The sequence below is a fragment of the Ambystoma mexicanum genome, chromosome 7q, assembly GCF_040938575.1.
Source record: "Ambystoma mexicanum isolate Mex_15411 chromosome 7q, UKY_AmexF1_1, whole genome shotgun sequence".
Taxonomy (NCBI): domain Eukaryota; kingdom Metazoa; phylum Chordata; class Amphibia; order Caudata; family Ambystomatidae; genus Ambystoma; species Ambystoma mexicanum.
Window position 1 is genome coordinate 595,952,615 of NC_090941.1, and position 19,525 is coordinate 595,972,139.

A 19,525-nucleotide genomic window follows, 5' to 3' on the forward strand; every position below is an offset into this window, starting at 1 on the left:
GCTCTCCTGTTACCCTCACCCCCGCTCATGCCCTGTGTCTCTCTCCTGTTACCCCCCCCTCCTTTCATGCCCCGTGTCTCTCTCCTGTTACCCCCCAACCCCCGCTCATGCCCCGTGTCTCTCTCCTGTTGCCCCCCACCCCCCGCTCATGCCCCATGTCTTCCTGCGGTTGCCCCCTACCCCTGCTCATGCCCTGTGTCTCTCTCCTGTTGCCCCCACCGACCGCTTAGGCCCCGTGTCTCTCTCCTGTTAACCCCCACCCCCTGCTCATGCCCCGTGTCTCCCTGGTGGTGCCTCCCACCCCCCACTCATGTCCGTGTCTCCCTGCTGTTGCCCCCCCACCCCCACTCGTGCACTGTGTCTCTCTCTTGTTACCCCCCCACCGCCCTCTCATGCCCTGTGGCTCTCTCCTGTTACCCCCCACCCACCGGTCATGCCCCGTGTCTCCCTGCTGTTGCCCCCCACCCCCGTTCATGCCTCGTATCTCTCCTGTTACCCCCCACCCCCGCTCATGCCCCGTGTCTCCCTGCTGTTTCCCCCCACCCCCGCTCATGCCCTGTGTCTCTCTCATGTTGCCCCCCACCCTCGCTCATGCCCCTTGTCTCTCTCCTGTTAACCCTACCCCCCGCTCATGCCCCGTGTCTCTCTCCTGTTATCCCCCAACCCCCTTGCATGCCCAGTGTCTCTCTCCTGTTACCCCCCACCCCCTCTCATGCCCCGTGTCTCTCTCCTGTTGCCCCCCACCCCCCGATCATGCCCCGTTTCTACCTGCTGTTATCCCCCACCCCCGATCATGCCACGTGTCTCCCTGCTGTTGCCCCTCACCCCCTGCTCATGCCTGGTGTCTCTCTCATGTTGCCCCCTACCCGCTGCTCACACCCCGTGTCTCTCTCTTGTTACCCCCCCCAGCCCCCTCTCATGCCCTGTGGCTCTCTCCTGTTACCCCCACCACCCGGTCAAGCCCCGTGTCTCCCTGCTGTTGCCCCCCACCCCCCGTTCATACCTCGTGTCTCTAATGTTACCCCCGACCCATGCTCATGCCCCGTGTCTCCCTGCTGTTGCCCCCCACCCCCCTCTCATGCCCTGTGGCTCTCTCCTGTTACCCCCACCCCCCGTCATGCCCCGTGTCTCCCTGCTGTTGCCCCCCACCCACCGTTCATGCCTCGTGTCGCTCCTGTTACCCCCACCCCGCTCATGCCCCGTGTCTCTCTCCTGTTACCCCCACCTCCCGCTCATGCCCCGTGTCTCTCTCCTGTTACCCCTCACCCCCCCTCATGCCCCGTGTCTCTCTCCTGTTATCCCCCACCCCCCTCTCATGCCCCGTGTCTCTCTCCTGTTACCCCCCACCCCCCTCTCATGCCCCGTGTCTCTCTCCTGTTGCCCCCCACCCCCCGATCATGCCCCGTGTCTCCCTGCTGTTGCCCCCCACCCCCCGCTCATGCCCGGTGTCTCTCTCCTGTTGCCCCCTAACCCCCGCTCACACCCCGTGTCTCTCTCCTGTTAACCCTGACCCCCCGCTCATGGCCCGTGTCTCCCTCGTGTTCCCCCCACCCCCCGCTCATGCCCCCTGTCTCCCTGCTGTTGCCCCCCACCCTCCGCTCATGCCCCGTGTCTCCCTGCTGTTGCCCCCCACCCCCGCTCATGCCCCATGTCTCTCTACTGTTACCCCCCACCCACCTCTCATGCCCCGTGTCTCTCTCCTGTTACCCCCCACCCCCTCTCATGCCCCGTGTCTCTCTCCTGTTGCCCCCCACCACCCCGGTCATGCCCCGTGTCTCCCTGCTTTTGCCCCCACACCCCGCTCATGCACCGTGTCTCTCTCCTGTTCCCCCCACCCCTCGCTCATGCCTCAAGTCTCTCCTGTTAGCCCCCGCTCATGCCCTGTGTCTCTCTCCTGTTACCTCCCACCCCCTCTCATGCCCCATGTCTCCCTCGTGTTCCCCCCATCCCCGCTCATGCCCCGTGTCTCCCTGCTGTTGCCCCCCACCCCCGCTCATGCCCTGTGTCTCTCTCATGTTGCCCCCCACCCTCGCTCATGCCCCTTGTCTCTCCCCTGTTACCCCCACCCCCCTCTCATGCCCCGTGTCTCTCTCCTGTTGACCCCCACCTCCGGTCATGCCCCGTGTCTCTCTCCTGTTACCCCTACCCCCCGCTCATGCCCTGTGTCTCTCTCCTGTTATCCCCCACCCCCCTCCCATGCCCCGTGTCTCTCTCCTGTTATCCCCCACTCCCCTCTCATGCCCTGTGTCTCTCTCCTGTTGCCCCCACCCCCTGGTCATGCCCCGTGTCTCCCTGCTGTTGCCACCCAACCCCCGCTCATGCCCCGTGTCTCTCTCCTGTTGCCCCCCACCACCCCGGTCATGCCCCGTGTCTCCCTGCTGTTGCCGCCACACCCCGCTCATGCCCCGTGTCTCTCTCTTGTTCCCCCACACCTCGCTTATGCCTCATGTCTCTCCTGTTACCCCCCACCCCCTGTTCATGCCCCGTGTCTCTCTCCTGTTGCCCCCCACCCCCCAGTAATGCCCCGTGTCTCCCTGCTGTTGCACTCAACCCCCCGCTCATGCCCCGTGTCTCTCTCCTGTTACCTCCCACCCCCCTCTCATGCCCGTGTCTCCCTCGTGTTCCCCCCACCCCCGCTCATGCCCCGTGTCTCCCTGCTGTTGCCCCCCACCCCCGCTCATGCCCTGTGTCTCTCTCATGTTGCCCCCCACGCTCGCTCATGCCCCTTGTCTCTCTCCTGTTACCCCCACACCCCTCTCATGCCCCGTGTCTCTCTCCTGTTGACCCCCACCCCCGGTCATGCCCCGTGTCTCCCTGCTTTTGCCCGCCACCCCCCGCTCATTCCCCGAGTCTCTCTCCTGTTACCCCTACCCCCCGCTCACGCCCCGTGTCTCTCTCCTGTTAACCCCGACCCCCCGCTCATGCCCCGTGTCTCCCTAGTGTTCCCCCCACCCCCCACTCATGCCCTGTGTCTCCCTGCTGTTGCCCCCCACCCTCTGCTCATGCCCCGTGTCTCCCTGCTGTTGCCCCCCACCCCCGCTCATGCCCCTTGTCTCTCTCCTGTTACCCCCCACCCCCCTCTCATGCCCCGTGTCTCTCTCCTGTTACCCCACACCCCCCTCTCATGCCCCGTGTCTCTCTCCTGTTGCCCCCCACCACCCCGGTCATGCCCCGTGTCTCCCTGCTGTTGCCCCCCACCCCCCGGTCATGCCCTGTGTCTCTCTCCTGTTCCCCCCACCCCTCACTTATGCCTCATGTCTCTCCTGCTACCCCCCACCCCCCTCTCATGCCCCGTGTCTCTCTCCTGTTACCCCCCACCTCCCGCTCATGCCCCGTGTCTCTCTCCTGTTACCCCTCACCCCCCCTCTCATGCCCCGTGTCTCTCTCCTGTTACCCCCAAGCCCCCGCTCATGCCCCATGTCTCTCTCCTGTTACCCCCCACCCCCTGCTCATGCCCCGTGTCTCTCTCCTGCTGCTCCGCACGCCCCGGTCATGCCCCGTGTCTCCCTGCTGTTGCCCCCCACCCCTCACTCATGCCCCATGTCTCTCTCCTGTTACCCCCTAACCCCCTCTCATGCCCTGTGTCCTGCCAAAGTATCCCTGAACTCGTAGGCACCTGCACTAAAGAAGAAAGAATGGAAAACTTAGGATCAGGCAATGGGAAACTCACATTGGACCCCCGGTGAATCCTAAGTTAGTTTCATGACAGTCCTGCTCTCCCTGGTTGCAGGATGAAGATCAGCCGGGGCCTCATCTAGGGTTTATTCCTGACCCACCGATCAACCCTGTACCAAGTCAGGCTCCCTATATTCCAGTGGAGGAATGGGTAAGGGTAACCTGCCACATCCAATTTAGCAGGAGCAATGGGGTCAGGATTAGTCTCGAAAGAACACTCTCAGATTCGGGTTCACGTCCTCTTCTCTCACTACCGGTGTCAGCTCAAACTCATCCTGGACTTGGAGCAGATGGTTCCATTGCAAGGTCTTGATGTTTCTTGGCTGTCCTCATACCCATAGTCAGTAGACAGGCAGCACTACTAATTGATGCTCAATGTTGAATGGTTGAGACTCCCACTTGTTACTCAGCTTGTTCTGTCCACTCTTTCCCAGGATGTGGATCAACACACAATCACCAGGTGGAAGACTTGCATCAATGTGCAAGATGCAAGGCAACTGAGGATCTTTGTAGCCCAGAATTGGTTTGAGTATTCGAGGAGCTCAAGTAGTGAGGATCTGCCTCAGCTCCTTCAATGCCTCCTGGCATTAGTCGGTCCACCTATCATCAAAGCACTCATGTGGATGGTGTAAATGGTCTGCAGAGTTGATGGTAGTCCTGCGGCTCCTCTAGTTAGGCAGGTATCCTATAGCTGTTAAAGAAAGGAAACTCTGTAACTCCTTCAAGTTCTGAGGTCTTGACCAGGTGGGGAGGGCTTCCGTCTTTGCGGGATCTACAGGAATGATGTCTGCAGAGATGATGTTTCCGCTGTATTTAATGCTTGTCCAGCAAAACTGGCACTTGTTCACACTGACCTTTAGCCCTTTCTCCCTTAGGCAGTAATTCTGCCAAAAATGCCCCACAGAGTCCAATGAAAAAAAGGGATCATACTCCGCCACCACCACGTGTAATCCACCTGTAAATCTGCCAAACCAAGTGGTGGCAACGGTAAGTCCAGAGGATTTACAGACAGGATACTGCCCAACTCGTAATCACCCCCATTGTCAGGTGAGATTTCGTTCAATTTCTAATTTGGCCATGTACTAGGCAGAGCTTGATGTAACATTACCATTACATGAGTTCATGTTAACATAAAACACACTCAGGCCTATCAATACTTTCTTAAATGATTTCAACATCTTCACAAAACCTCTCTTTTACTTCCTTGAAGCATTATATATCTGTAAGGCATTTAATGTCAAAGAGCCCACATATGAAATGTTTAATATCATAATACATCTTCATTAAGGAGACTTCAACATCATCACACACCATCCATGTGAGGACTTCAATATCATCACATATCAACCCTGTGGGGACCTCAACATCAGCACAGACCACCCATTTGAGGACTTAAATATCATCACATATCAACCCTGTGGGGACCTCAACATCAGCACACACCACTCATTTGAGGACCTAAATATCATCACTTATCAACCCTGTCTGGACCTCAACATCAGCACACACCATCCATTTGAGGACTTAAATATCATCACATATCATCCCTGTGGGGACCTCACCATCAGCACACACCATCCATGTGAGGACTTCAATATCACCACATATCAACCCTGTGGGGACCTCAACATCAACACACACCATCCATGTGAGGACTTCAATATCATCACATATCATCCCTGTGGGGACCTCACCATCAGCACACACCATCCATTTGAGGACTTCAATATCATCACATATCAACCCTGTGGGGACCTCAGCATCAGCACACACTGTCCATTTGAGGACTTAAATATCATCACATATCATGCCTGTGGGGACCTCACCATCAGCACACACCATCTATGTGAGGACTTCAATATCATCACATATCATCCCTGTGGGGACCTCACCATCAGCACACACCATCCATGTGAGGACTTCAATATCATCACATATCATACCTTTGGGGACCTCACCATCAGCACACACCATCCATGTGAGGACTGCAATATCATCACATATCAACCCTGTGGGGACCTCAACATCAGCACACACCATTCAGTTGGAGGATTCAATATCATTGCATTCCATTTCTATGGGACCTTGAGCATAAATACATACCATTCTTATGTGGCCTTCTATACAATGACACACCATCCCTGTGAGGACCTCTATGTCATCAAACAACATCCCAATGGAGACCTCAACATGACCACACACCATCCTTTTGGTGGACTCAGTACCATCATATCAGCTCTATTGGGACTTCAGCATCATTACATACTATTCGTATTCACATACCCTTGTATGGCCAATTGGGTGCATCTGTGGCTTAATTTGCATCACCTGAATGCATTTTCCTTCACCATTTGGGTATTTTTGGTTGAATTGGTCACTATTTTTGGCAGTGTTTCGTTCGGTATTTTAACCTGAAGATAGGATGGAATTAGCATTTTTATTTCCAGCTCTAATTCCACTGGAGGATTTAGCCCCGGGGGAATTATCACTGGTTTTCATTACTTATTCCTCCAGCGCTCATTTTCTTCTGGGTTAATTCCACCAGAGGAATTAGTGTCCATTTTCAATAACCCTTATATCAGCAGATTGATCAAAGTGGCGCCAATTCCATTACTGCCACTTTTTCCCCTTAGAGATCAACTTGTAATGAAACCAAATGAGTATCAATTAAACATCAACCTTGTGAATATTTTTTGAATAATCAGGCAAAATGTGATGCCAACATTCAATTAATTCACATATCAGACTATAGACAAGATGACATCCGTGCACATAATGTGTTGTCTTGACAGTGTAGAATTCAATTTCATCAGACACCACCCCTATGGGGACTTCACCAAAATCAGAGAAAAATAAGAAAGTAAAGTAAGTCACATTGTGATTCGTTTATTACAAAAGTAGTCAATGCTTGAAATGAATATGGAAGTGTGTTGTGCAATCAATGAGGGAAGATTTACATTGCATATCAATTATATCCCATTCTGTAAACATACAAAATACACAAAAAACAGCTTAATTTCATTATTTTACATTTAAACGCAGAGTTCGGGCCATTTAAAACATAATTGTAATTGTGTATATATGGTTCCCATGAATCTGCTGTCTGCTGCCTAAGCATGTAGGGCATCCGATGTATCATGTGTGTTTAAATTCCTGTCCGTTGTTGATGACTGCAATACCACACCCAGGCTGCGGGGGCAGAGCTGAGTACAAAATCAACACACCAAAATAAACACAGGTCCCCACAAGGCCATTTTTTAAAAAGTTATAAAAATTGGTACATACGACTTTTAAGTTGTTTTAAATCATTTGGAAGGCATTACCATGTGGGGACTTGGATTTAGGTCCCCACAGTGAAATCAAGTCACACACACACACACACACACACACACACACTTTCTATGGGCACAGAGGCCTCATGGGAAAGATCTGTGGCCCACTTGGAGAAAGAGTGTGTGAACGAGGCAACACTCATACTTCTTGCAAGCTCTACTATCATGACTATGTTCATTAGAACAAACAACTATTCTATTCATCCTCTTCCTCTGACTTTCCTCACACTAAAGTGGCTGCTTACCTCGCCCCATTAAAGAATGGATGCATAACACTCCCACACTTCCTATCTTTGCCTACCCTTTCTGGATTCATTTCCCAACCAAATGTCTCCCTCACTACCAGACTGCAAAATATAGCTTTCGTCTTCCATGCCTCACTTTCCTTTTCCACTCATACAAGTGCCCGCACCTCTCACAACAACCTCTATAATGTACAGAATGATTATCCTTTTCTGTCTCCCCATGCCAATGAATGCTTTATTGCCTTGCTTGTCTCCTCTGAACTTCGTTATTTGTTCTCTCTATTTGTCTGTCTACTAGCCCCCCATCTTGTCCCTCTCCCTTCAGTTGCAAAGTATTCCTTTTCTCATGTTTCATCTGCCAGTTGTGCCTATATTTTGAACTAGCTGCCCTTTGATAACATAATGTCAACAATTACACGCGCCACAGACTACAGATGTTGTCATGGTCACACACCTTCATGTATTGACTGTCTTGTCTCCCTTTATGTTCCTGTACTTTCTTTTAGTTCTGAACATCTTCGCCTGCTCTCTCTTCCGAAAGACCACAGGTCCCCATGTCACTTTAATCAATTACTTGCTGTTCATAGCAAAGCAGTGATTTCTCTAACTCTTCAGATTCGGTCTGTCACCTATATTCATCGATTCAGTTTAACTCGTGGAAACATTTCATTTCAATCTGTACATTTCATTTGTTTTTGTGAGTTTCGAATTGGGACACATAAAACATTGATTTTATCCCTGATATTAATAGTTCAGCCGTTTTGATGAAACACTATGTACAACTCAGTGTACCAAATATAAATGCTACTTGACACCTTTGCAAAACATGTGCTGTCAAATGTGCTGCCGTACTCGCTATATGCATCCTCATCCATGACAATGTAAATCTGCTCTGCTGTTTAACCTGTGAGCACTTACCAGCAGCCTGGATTTGGGCCTACAGATCAAGGACCTGGGCATGAAGCGCTGGAATTAGCCTCTCGAACATCCTGGCTGAAGAGGTGTAACTAGATGGCAGCCTGCAGAGTGCACCTCTGCAATAGCACCAGTCTCAATAGCTTCAACTTCGTATGAATTCCCAGGTTGTCCCAGCGCTTCTTAATATCATCAACGGTATGGACTGCAAACCACTCTGCCTTGACGCCAGCTTCAATGTATTCCCTAGATCCTATGATGTCCACACACCCCAAGCTGCTTCTCCGGATGAAAGAGGGAGTCACAATGGGTCATGACCTGTTCACCCAGGATGCCATCTTCTGCAGCAGATAACTTGGCAGCCTCAGCCTCGCAACTTTGGGGGTGCTGGATGAAGTTGCAGACACGGTGCAACTGGAGCTGGTGGGGTGAAACTGGGTCCTGACTGTCCCTGTAAGGAGAAGCTGAGATGATACTATGGAGGTGTTTTAATTCAAATGAGAAAGATGCGGTGGTCACAGATTCTGGCAGGGTACACACAGAAGAACTGGCTGTGGAGGACTGGCTTTTAAACTAACTTTGCCCCTCCCAAGACTCATCACTCTTCCTCATGCATTTCACCCACCCCCTGCCCCCCTTCTTCTTGTTTGCCTAAATGTAACTATCCCTTAGATACCAGAGGTTTGTGTGCACTGTTATAAATGCAAAAATAAATACATTCATAAATAAACCTATGACAGGATACCAGGCAGAATGAGTTTTTGTTGTGAGAAGGCAAAAAAATGCAGCAGGAGGCACAACATGGCTGAAGGAATGAGGACTAGCAAGGTACACGTGTGTTCATTAGCTCCACAAGGCAGTGGAGTGAGTAAAGTAGAAAAAGAGGCCATAACAAAGGCAGTAAACTATGACCTGTGCACACATGCGAGCATTGCGTTTCTGCCGCTTAATTCTAAGTTTGCACATTTTGACTCTAAGGCAGGATTACTGTTCTTCTGCTGTTTATTTGGGTAAATCCAATACATCGTGATTGAGAGGGTGGTGGGCCAAGGAGGAAGGGGCCACAGTCCAAAAGTGGGAGGAAGACCCCAGAACATCCATGTGAAAAAAGGCCACAGTACCACTGAGGACGACTAGGGCTAGAAAGGGAGAGTCCCCTGAAACACATAGTACCTAGGAACAGCCACAGCCCAGGGAGAAGTGCTCATCCTGGAAGAAATGTTTCACAGATGAGGAACTACAAATCCTCTTGGATTATATAGAGGGGCATCAGGCCATCCTGTACCTTTTGGCTGGCAGTACCTTATCCGCAACCCAGCGAGGAAGACTGTGGCAGATGTTCACAGACATGACTAACAACATTGGTGAGGAGAGGCGCACCTCATAAGAGGCTCATCAAAGGATGACAGACTTCAGAAGGCATACATGGTTTCAGCTCAGCAACAATATGGCCTCTGCCCAGGCTACTAATGGGGGATCCCTACAGATTGAGGAGCTTACGTCCTTTAAGGACATGGTGAGTGGGCTCACCACGAGTAAGCAGGTTGTGGGGTTAGAGGCATGGACACCTATGCTGACACATCTGGTGAGTAAGCAGGTTGTGGGGTTAGAGGCATGGACACCTATGCTGACACATCTGGTAAGTGGCATGTATGTATAATGCATTGGTTGTTGTCAACACATGATATGTGTGATATGTGTGCACATGTGAGAGGTTGTTCCCTCTTAGTCCTTATTTACTGCCTTCATTCCTCCTCCATTAATATTTCATGGGGTGGAGTGAACATCATGAAGGCTCGGAGAACGGTGCCCTGTGATGTACCTTTTTCATTATTCATAACTGTATTGTTCAAACAACAGAAGTAGACTGACAGATAATGCACTCGATGTAGACAACACACTTGTTTCAGCAAACAGTCCCAGTGGCATGCTTGTGGATTTGCCTGTAGTCCCACATCAGTCTTTGAATAAGGCACAGGAGTATAGCACAGGGGAAAATGTGCTCTCCTTGGAACAAATGAACACGGAGCAACACATGCTTGATCCCTGGGGCCGCGCTGAGAAACCTCTGGCTACTAAGCGCGTTATAAATAACCTATCATATAAATAAATAACCTATCATATCACGCTTAACAGATGTCTATTGAACATACCTATTTTCAATGCCTCTGCTAGAGACTGGCCAAGTGTGACATGATCAGTGGAATGCATGTAGTGTTTTTTGTAGTCCACCGTGAGCTACAAGGGTAACCCCTACTGTCGGTGATGGCTGAGGTAAAATATCAAATGCAAAACATAAAGCCCCACCACTGAGAAATCCACTCTTCGAAAGGAATCCACTTATTTTATTGTTTGCGGGTATCTTACCTGATATTCCGCTTACCACGATTCTAGTAGGGCACTGAGTGACACAACCATGACAACAAACAAGAATTCAAATGCATTGAAGAAATTCTACGTCTGAGTGAAAAAGTATACCTTAGAGGTGTATTTATCATACAAACAAAAAATGTGATCAAAAGGTACAAATACAATATATTTACAATAACAAATGCAACAAGTTATTTACAGAACCTAGGAACATTGAGACACAAATTGCCCTAAGGAGAAACTAAAAGTCCTTTGGGTGTCGAAACTGAAGAAGGGAAGAGAAGAGGGAAAGACCTAACAAAAGATAGAGCCAGATAAGATTAACAAAGACAAATTTAACAACAAGAACACATGAATCCTAGTGTTCAAATATATTTAGTGATGGGATTCAATCTGTTACCCAATCATTTTATTTATTGTTTTATTACTTACATAATTGGACAAAGTAGAACAATTGGAGTACATACAATAATTTTCATTCTGCATTAAGACTGGTATCTCCTATATTCTTTGAGTTATTCACAATTTTAGCATAGAGGTGAGTCTACCAACGTGTATGAAGTAGCTCAATAAGAATTGAAGGGGTCTGGCAGTGAAGAAGACAGCCCCCTGTGGAGATCATGTTTCGGCAGTAAAGTTGGTGGTCCAATTGCCTTCCTCGGGGCAATCATAAAAGACCCCCGGAGTTCGAACGTGTGTGTTTCGAAGTTCCACAACCATCCTGAAGGATGGTGATGGCAGAGAGGCTGGCACTGAATGCTATGCCTGTGTTGCGGGGGGTTAAGGGGAATTAGCATCCCTTATTTGAAGATCAGGGTACGTCTGTCTTCGCTGTTGCTCAAAGGGGCTTCACCTTATATAAATGGGGTGAATGCGACTGGTCTGATTTGTATACTCCACGCGCTTTTGATAGGGGCACGGATGTCACTTCTTGACATAGACCCTGGCTGTCCACTGTGTTCATGTCCACCATGATGGCTTGTCAGACGTATCAATGCAGAATGGGAGCATGGACAAGTTATGCTATTAACATGAAGGATAATAGGGTATGAGGATGTGAGTACAACATCTCCCCCTGAACTGCAGCACTGGCACATTCTCTGTATGCACCATTGACACCTTCCATCATGGAGGATGCATCTGCAGGTGAGGCAGGTGGGACAGGTGTGGGAAGGTACCCACTCACAGTGCAGTGTGACGATTCAATGAAATTCATCCCATCTCCCCATGGGAGAGCACCGTTTGATGGTAGGGAGGTGAGTCCTCTGTACAACACTTTCACTGGGGGTTGAGGCAAGTGGGACCTCCCTGGGATAGACTCCCCCTATGGGGACAAGGACTCCCATTCCTGTGAGCAACTCCCTAAAGGAATATAAAGAAAATGCTAGAGTTAGTACAAGGCAAAAAGGTCTATCCAGGAACAAAGTGAGTTACAATCACCCAGAGGCCCAATCACAGAAGGGTAATAAAGGTAACGCAAAACCCATTATTACATATCATTGTATTCATCCAAGGTCGAAGGAATAACATTTGGAGAAAGAACAAAAGTCTCATAAAATCTTGAAAGAGTTACATGAATTAATTAAATATGTCACAAAAGACTATTTAAGAAGCACCTATTAAGAAGAATCAGGAAGAAGAACATGTGCAAGAAGCAAAGCCAAAGAGAAGGGAGTCATTCTCTTGTATTTAGTTGTTTGAATACTGGTAGGATCAGTTAGGATTGGTTTTGGACTGTGAACTTATTTTTTGGGACATTCACAGATAACTCATGAGTGCCTTAGTTAGTTTGATAGGTAGGGAACACCCATAGCAGTAGAGAAAGGTAGGCCTTATACTTAATCTTTAAGAAACCCATTTTTGTGATGTCCTCAGTATGTCCGCCTCCTTCTTATAACCCACTACAGTGGTGACAGACAGGGCCTTCTGGCACCCGCATTAGTAGGCCACCCACCCGTGAGGTGTGTTTGCCTTCTGCACTTTTGGGGCAGTAGGATGAGTTGCTGTAGGTAAGTGCCAGACAGGCTGAAGTCGTGCATGAAATTGCTCAGAACATACATCAGATGGCCACTGATGTGATTGTATCTAACTTTTGACTTCAGGCTGAGATTTACATCATGCTAGAGGAGAGTAGAGAGTCCCTGCTGCATTTGAGGCAGGTCATTACGGAGGAGATGTTGGGTTCAAGGGAGAACCCCTGACTGAAGATGGCTGCCTTAAGGGAAGCCATTAGTTCATAGATGGTTGCCTCAAGTGACAACACTCACAGGGACACGGCTGCTTTTGGAGTCCTGATGCATGCCTCCTTGTCCCAAATTAGACTGCACTTTATGGACCAGGCATTGGCCTTGTGTGGCCCGGGTCCCCCATTGCAGGGTCCTCCACAGGATTGGCAATCCCAGTGAAAATATGACATCTTGCCATTTAACATACCCACCCCGCCTCCCTTATGGTGGCCACCCATCAACTTGCCTTTGATGCTTTTTGTATTTTATTTTTTGGAGTGTTGCCTTTTTCTTCCCCCATGATCTGAAGGATCTACTGGATTGGGCATGTTCATGATATTATCTTTATTTTTATTGTCTCTGGACACTTTTTCTTTTTTTGTGAGTCATTATTCTCCCTAGAGCAGTGGCACATGAGGGAGTAGGACTGTGTGTTTGCTGACACTATTCAGTAGGTATTCAAACCAGTTTAGCATTGGTTGGAGTTATTAGTGTCGGGACTCCCTCTCTCCTGCGCACCTCTTCTTTACTTGTTTCTGAATCTGCCAGCAGCCTAGATCCTGGTTTGTCAGGGAACCAACTCCGGGGTTCCCAATTACTTAGAAGATTTGTGGGGATGACAAACCCATGGGTCAGTTGGGCACTGGTTGGATATATTAGTCCAATGGTCGCTGTTGTGCAAATTGATTAAATATACCGTCTAGTCAAGTCTTTGTAATTAGTTTAGTTATTTATTTCTTGGTCAGTTAGCACCAAAGACAACATCACTGTAGACATGAATGACAATTTTTGACATGGTAAATCGCTACACAGCTAGCGCGCGTTTCAACCTAAGTCTTTTTCAAGGCCAATTGAGTTGGCCTTTACTATGTCAAAAATTGTCACTCATGTCTACAATGATGTTGTCTTTGGTGCTAGCTAACCAATAAATAAATAACTAAACTAATGACAAAGACTTGACTGGACCATATATTTAATCAATTCGCACAACAGCGACCATTGGACTAATATATCCAACCAGCACCCAACTGACCCATTGGTTTGTCATCCCCACAAATCTTCAAAGGTATTCAAACCAGATGCAATTTCAGGTGTCCTTCCACGTCTGGAGATATCCACCCAGAGCCCTCTGAATCCCCTCCTACTCCCCATTCCCTTTGCCAGACACCGACTCTCCTAGTAAAATTGATGAGGGCTGTTGTTTGGTGGAGGTGATGAGTGATTCACAACACACCAGCTGTACATGAATGCAAGGCCATACACTGTAAAGCATTTGGCTAGCTGTTTCCATGAAGTCACTGACTTTGCACTGATGTGGCACTCATAGGTGTGTGATATTTGCTTTTGGCTATTTCTTTTTTGGTGATGGTCAGTGACACCAACTAAGGTAGTGGTCCTACAGAATTAATTGAGATCATGTGTCTGCCTTTCCATGTTAATGGCCTTTGTATTTTTCTTTGCGCCTATTTAACATCGTCTTTTATGTGTGTCTCCTCATGTTGTATCTATGTTACTGTTGTTGTTTCAAGTAGTTGTCGTGCTAGGTTATTGAGTGTTTTTTTAAATGGTCAGTTGAGTGAAGTCATGCTTTCATGCCATCTCATCACATATGTAATGCCAAGTAAGCAATGTATGATGCATGTGCACGCAATACAACAATCTCTCTGTAGCCATGCTAGCAAATCATCTTATTGCATGCAGCACTATATGGGATATTTCACTTTATCCTGTAAGATGACGAGCAACTTGTATTGTCCTTGGCAAGGGAAGCTATGAGGTAGGATGCCAAAGTGTTACTTTAGGTGGATCGGTGATCTGTAGCATGTGTATGTCTTCTCATTGTAATGTGGTGACTCTTACATTATTCATGAGATTTAAGGATATTCCATGAAGGACCACCTTGCTTCTGTGCAGCTATGATGCAATGTTGGGTGAGTGTGAGGTAGCCCCTCCTGTGGTAGGCTGGTGCTAGCCGTAGTACAGATATGTAATCCTATTGTCACCCAGTGGGGATATCTAGATGGTAGTGGAAAAGGAGTGGAGGCATACAGAAGAGCCAAGGCCCACTAGATGGACAGTGCAGCCGGCCCCAAGGTCTATGTCACTACTTGTCCCATGAGCAGTAGGTTTGGAGAAAGTGAGATTAGTGGACATTACAATTTCAGAACTGTGTTCTGTTGAATCCCCTGCACAGGCTGCAGAAGACTATCTGCATCACTGACACTTTCTTTGGGTGCTGTAAGCTCTTGTGAGCAATATCCGGTTGGCATAGGGAATGGGCACACCAAATAATGCATGGCCAGGAATGTTATGAAACTGTTGAATGTCAAAGATGCACTTGTGGGCTGTGCATTTGCATAATTGGTGCATAGGTGGAGTCCTCTGAGGCAAAAGGGTGAGGCCACAGTCAAAATGTCGTCAGAACAGCAGATGCTACAGCCTCAAAGTAGCCAGCTCAGGGAGGAGGCAGGTTGCACCTAGCCAGTAACATTTGTCCCATGTCCAGGGTGCAGCTACTGCAACAGCCAGGATAGGACAGCAGGGTTGAGGCCCAGCAATCATGATGTCCTGTAGATGTGGTTGTAGTGTGTAGTGAGTGTGGCTGACCTGTCATGAGCTCCATGAGGATTGGATAACGTTCCACAGCACTGCCTACAGGCGGTGAGGGAGATGTGCCATCCACAAGCATTTGCTGGAGGGCTAAGGGGGAACATATAAGGACTAGGGTGATCTGACATGGCCATAGCACACCCTCCCAGAAGGGAACAGTTGTGTCAGGAAGCCCAGGGCTGCTGGTGAGTGGTTGTCTGGATAGGGGATGTGTGTCTCCAGTTATGGGCATGGGTCCCTAGATAACGTGATCCATCACCTGCTTGGATTTTATTTATCTGGTGGTGTGATGATCTGTGTTTGTGGGGGGTCTATGGACTTCAAATGCATTGCTTAGAGTTTTGGTTGGCCTAGGGGATTGGATCCTGGGATGTGAGTATTTGTGAGTTATTTACTATGGCACTACGATTTCGGAGCTACTCAATATGGTGAAGCCTTGTACATTGGACAATGGGTGAGGTTTGGATAGGGACACTGTAAGAAGAGGATACCAAAGGTTGGGGGAACAAGGTGATTAAGCTACAGTTGGGAAGTGGGATAATACGTGGGGTGACTAAAGGCCTAGAGATTTTGGCGGCCAAACACACTGGGGTTGAGCGACAGTGGGGAGAGTGGACAGATCCAGGGTGCAGGGAGTGAGGTGGGGCGGGGGGGGCTGGTGGGACACCAGCACACAACACTGGCTGAGTGAGTTGAAGGTCCATGTCTGTACCCCTGAGATGGGAATTGAACAGTGAGGGTGGCATTGCTACACCCACAATGTTAACATGGTGCAAGGTGGGGGAGATGGAGGGTCCCACTTACTCAGAGCAGCTTCTATAGGAGATCAGGTCACACACCCCTATGCCAGCCTCCATGTAAAGGGGTAGGACCACCCCCTAACAGTGGAGGTGTTCTACATTGAACAGTGGAAGGTACATAACAAGAGGGATGAGGGGTTTGGATGGATGAGGGATGGGTAGTGTGAAGGGACACAGTAGACAAAATGGGCAGGCTGGACACCAGTATTTTGTGATGAACACACGTTGTGGCAGCAAACAGGAGCTGGTAGTGGAAGATCGGACTGGTAGAGTTCGGATGAGTGGGAATATGCCCCATCATAGTGTTGGGCGTTTGTAGGCCTGTGGGTATAACAGGGGTATGTCCCAGACATGTCTTTAGTGGAGAATGGGTGATGGGTGAATGGGTGATGCATGCTGCGTGTGTTGAGGATTTGGTGGGAATGTTTTTTTCTTAAAGCAGGGTCAGGCTGGAGATGGTGGAGTGGATGTGGGTGGCAGACGTGGAAGATGGTTGCAAAGAGAGGACTTCATGGTATCATTAGGTGAACAGCAGTGGGTGCAAATGGTGGCATGGGATCAGCAAAGGTATGAATGAATACGGATGGGAGCAATTGTTAAAAAGAGATTATTCGTGAGATGGGAGACATTAATGACAAATGGGTAGCTGGCGGGGAGTGATAACAGTTGGAGGGGTGTGGACAGTGGGGGTGGATGCATAACAGGGTATTATACTGCAATTTACAACTTCACCACAATAGATGGGCTCTTTCTGTGGTCATTTGGTAGACAAACACCTGCTCCTTTTCAGTACTTATGTTGCGATAACTGGGATGTTAGGGCATAGTGCCAACATTGTCTCTCACTGGCTGCCATGCATAAATATAAATATAAACATGTATTTATACAATTTCTTGCATGACTTTATGCATTTATTTTAGTATGGCAGCAAGTGTTGAAACTGTTTTTCTATATCAGGAGTTGACAAGGGAGAGCATGGCTGAGTAAAGAGGCCAGTGTTGGTGAAGTATGGCACACAGAGCAGAGTTTTTAGCCCCTTAGCATGTCTTTGACACACACTTGTTGCAACAAACAGGAAGGAGCAGACAGTGCAGTGGTGTTTGTCCATAGGGGGGCAGTGGAGGAGCTATCTCCTTATTAGAGCATTTTGGCCATGTCCAGGTCTGTATGGGGTGAGAGTTTGGACTGGTCTGGGGTATGGCAGAGTGGGTGGTTGATGATTTACACAGGACATGTGAGGTGCAGACCATGGTAGTTATGTTCACTGATGTATGTGTACTCTGATGCTAGGTTCCTCTAGGAAAGGTGTGGTATTGGTTAGGTGTTGGTTGCAGTTGGGACAAGGTGCTTGTTTACAGGAAGTGCATGCCATATGAATGGGACGTGTAAGGATAGTGACAGGACATTATTGCATGCTAAATACCTCAGCACACAGTTTAGTATGAGTCCAGCAATAAGGGATAATGAGTGTTGTGGAAGTGTGAGGGAACATCCAGGGTTTAGTGTTCTGCTGGCAGGATTATTATTTAACCGAAGTAGTCAATGTGCCGTGGGGGATATGTATGGTTGAGTTTTTGCAGGTGTCTATTGTACTTATTGAGGAAAGTGGTATTGTGGGGTGATGGTGCAGGGGTAGCCGAAAGGAAGGACAGCATGTGACAATGTATGTTGCCTCTTTTTCAAAAGGGGGTACCACTGAACACTGCCTTTGCCAATATGAAAGTGAACTTTAATAGGAATACATGGAGCAGAGATGTTGTAAGGGATGGCTAGCACGTGATGACTTGACCACAAGTGGCAGGTCGTGAAAAGGATGATGGTCTGGAGTAAGAGGAGGAGCATAGGGCAGGGTTTTGAATTGTATACGCTGAGCTTTCAGTAAAGCCTTTTAGGTGATGTTGTGAAGGCATGCAACATTTACAGATCATGCGTAATACATAAGTAAGCATCTACCCTGAAGTAAATGTTAGGAAGTTGCGGGAAGAAAAAGTGTGTCTTACATTATAGTATGAAGGTGCACGCAGGGACATACACATGGCCAACGTGTGTTGTGTTAGCTAAGGGCTGTATGCTTTCGTCTGTCAACAGGACTTTTCCAGGTTGGGGTGTTCAGATGATGGCAGAGACAGGAGGTTGTGAGGTTTTCTGGGGAATGGCTGAATTGAGATTGTAGGTTGGGCCAGATGTGGGGTAAGGGCTGAGGTTTAGGGCATGCTTCATGTTGTGGTGTTTCTTTTGGGATCTGTGGCTCAGAGGCAGTGTGTGTCAGAAAGGAGCATGTTTTTTTGAGTTGTGTGCATTTTTTTTTACAGACCATCATTGACACTTATCAAGTAGATGAAAAAAGTGTATGATCAGTGAGCTTGTGTTTTGGGGGGTTTTAGTACAGGCCGAGCTCCTGGCCAGGGTAGTAGGTGCATGCGATATGTGGATGTATATGGCAGTGCTTGTTATTTGTTGTAATGAAGCACACATTCTTTGTCAATCCAAGACAGGCATTCTCTGGGTGTTGTGGATGGGCTAGGTGGAGGTGCCTTATTTCATCATTGAAGGCAATCTAGGAAGTGGGTTTAGTATGTGCCTAGTCTATCTCTGCTGGCAAATGATATCCATAGTTCAAATCATCATTCTATTCTACTTTTTCTACTTATTTTGTAGTTTCAAAACTAGGGGGGGGGGGCTAGTACTGATGGATAGTCCCCTTTCCAATAAGAGCTGTATGAAACGACTTGCAGACCCTAGAACATATTTAATTCTGGATAATGATCCAATAATTTCCATCAAAGAGATCATTAAAGAAGTTGTAGAAAAAGCTTTGGAAATTGACTGAATTTCAGAAAAAACAAGAGCGTACCTAATAAAAAAATGCCCTAAAACTGGGGAGTACCTAATCAGAAAATGCCCTGTCACACCTGTATTCTACGGACAACTGAAGATACACAAAAACAGCATGGACCCACCCTTCAGACCAATTGTGGCGGCACTGAAAGCGTCTTCCAGCCATTGGCAATATATCTCGATACAGCACTGCAACTGCTTGTACAAAGGACCTTGACTTACCTTAAGAATGCAACACACTTTTTACAGACAATTGATACTCTGACTCTGGAAGAACCCAACCTGTTGCTATTCACAATGGATGTGAGCAGTCTTTACACATCCATCCCTCACAATGAGGGCATAGAGGCACTTGAACGGTTTTTGTTAAGACATGAAGACACCACTATTCACAACGTTTTTGCTATCCAACTCATTAACATCATACTCTACAATAACTACTTCAGATACGATGGACAATACTATCTATAGATAGCGGGTACCTCAATGGGCTCTTCAGTCGCCCCTTCATATGC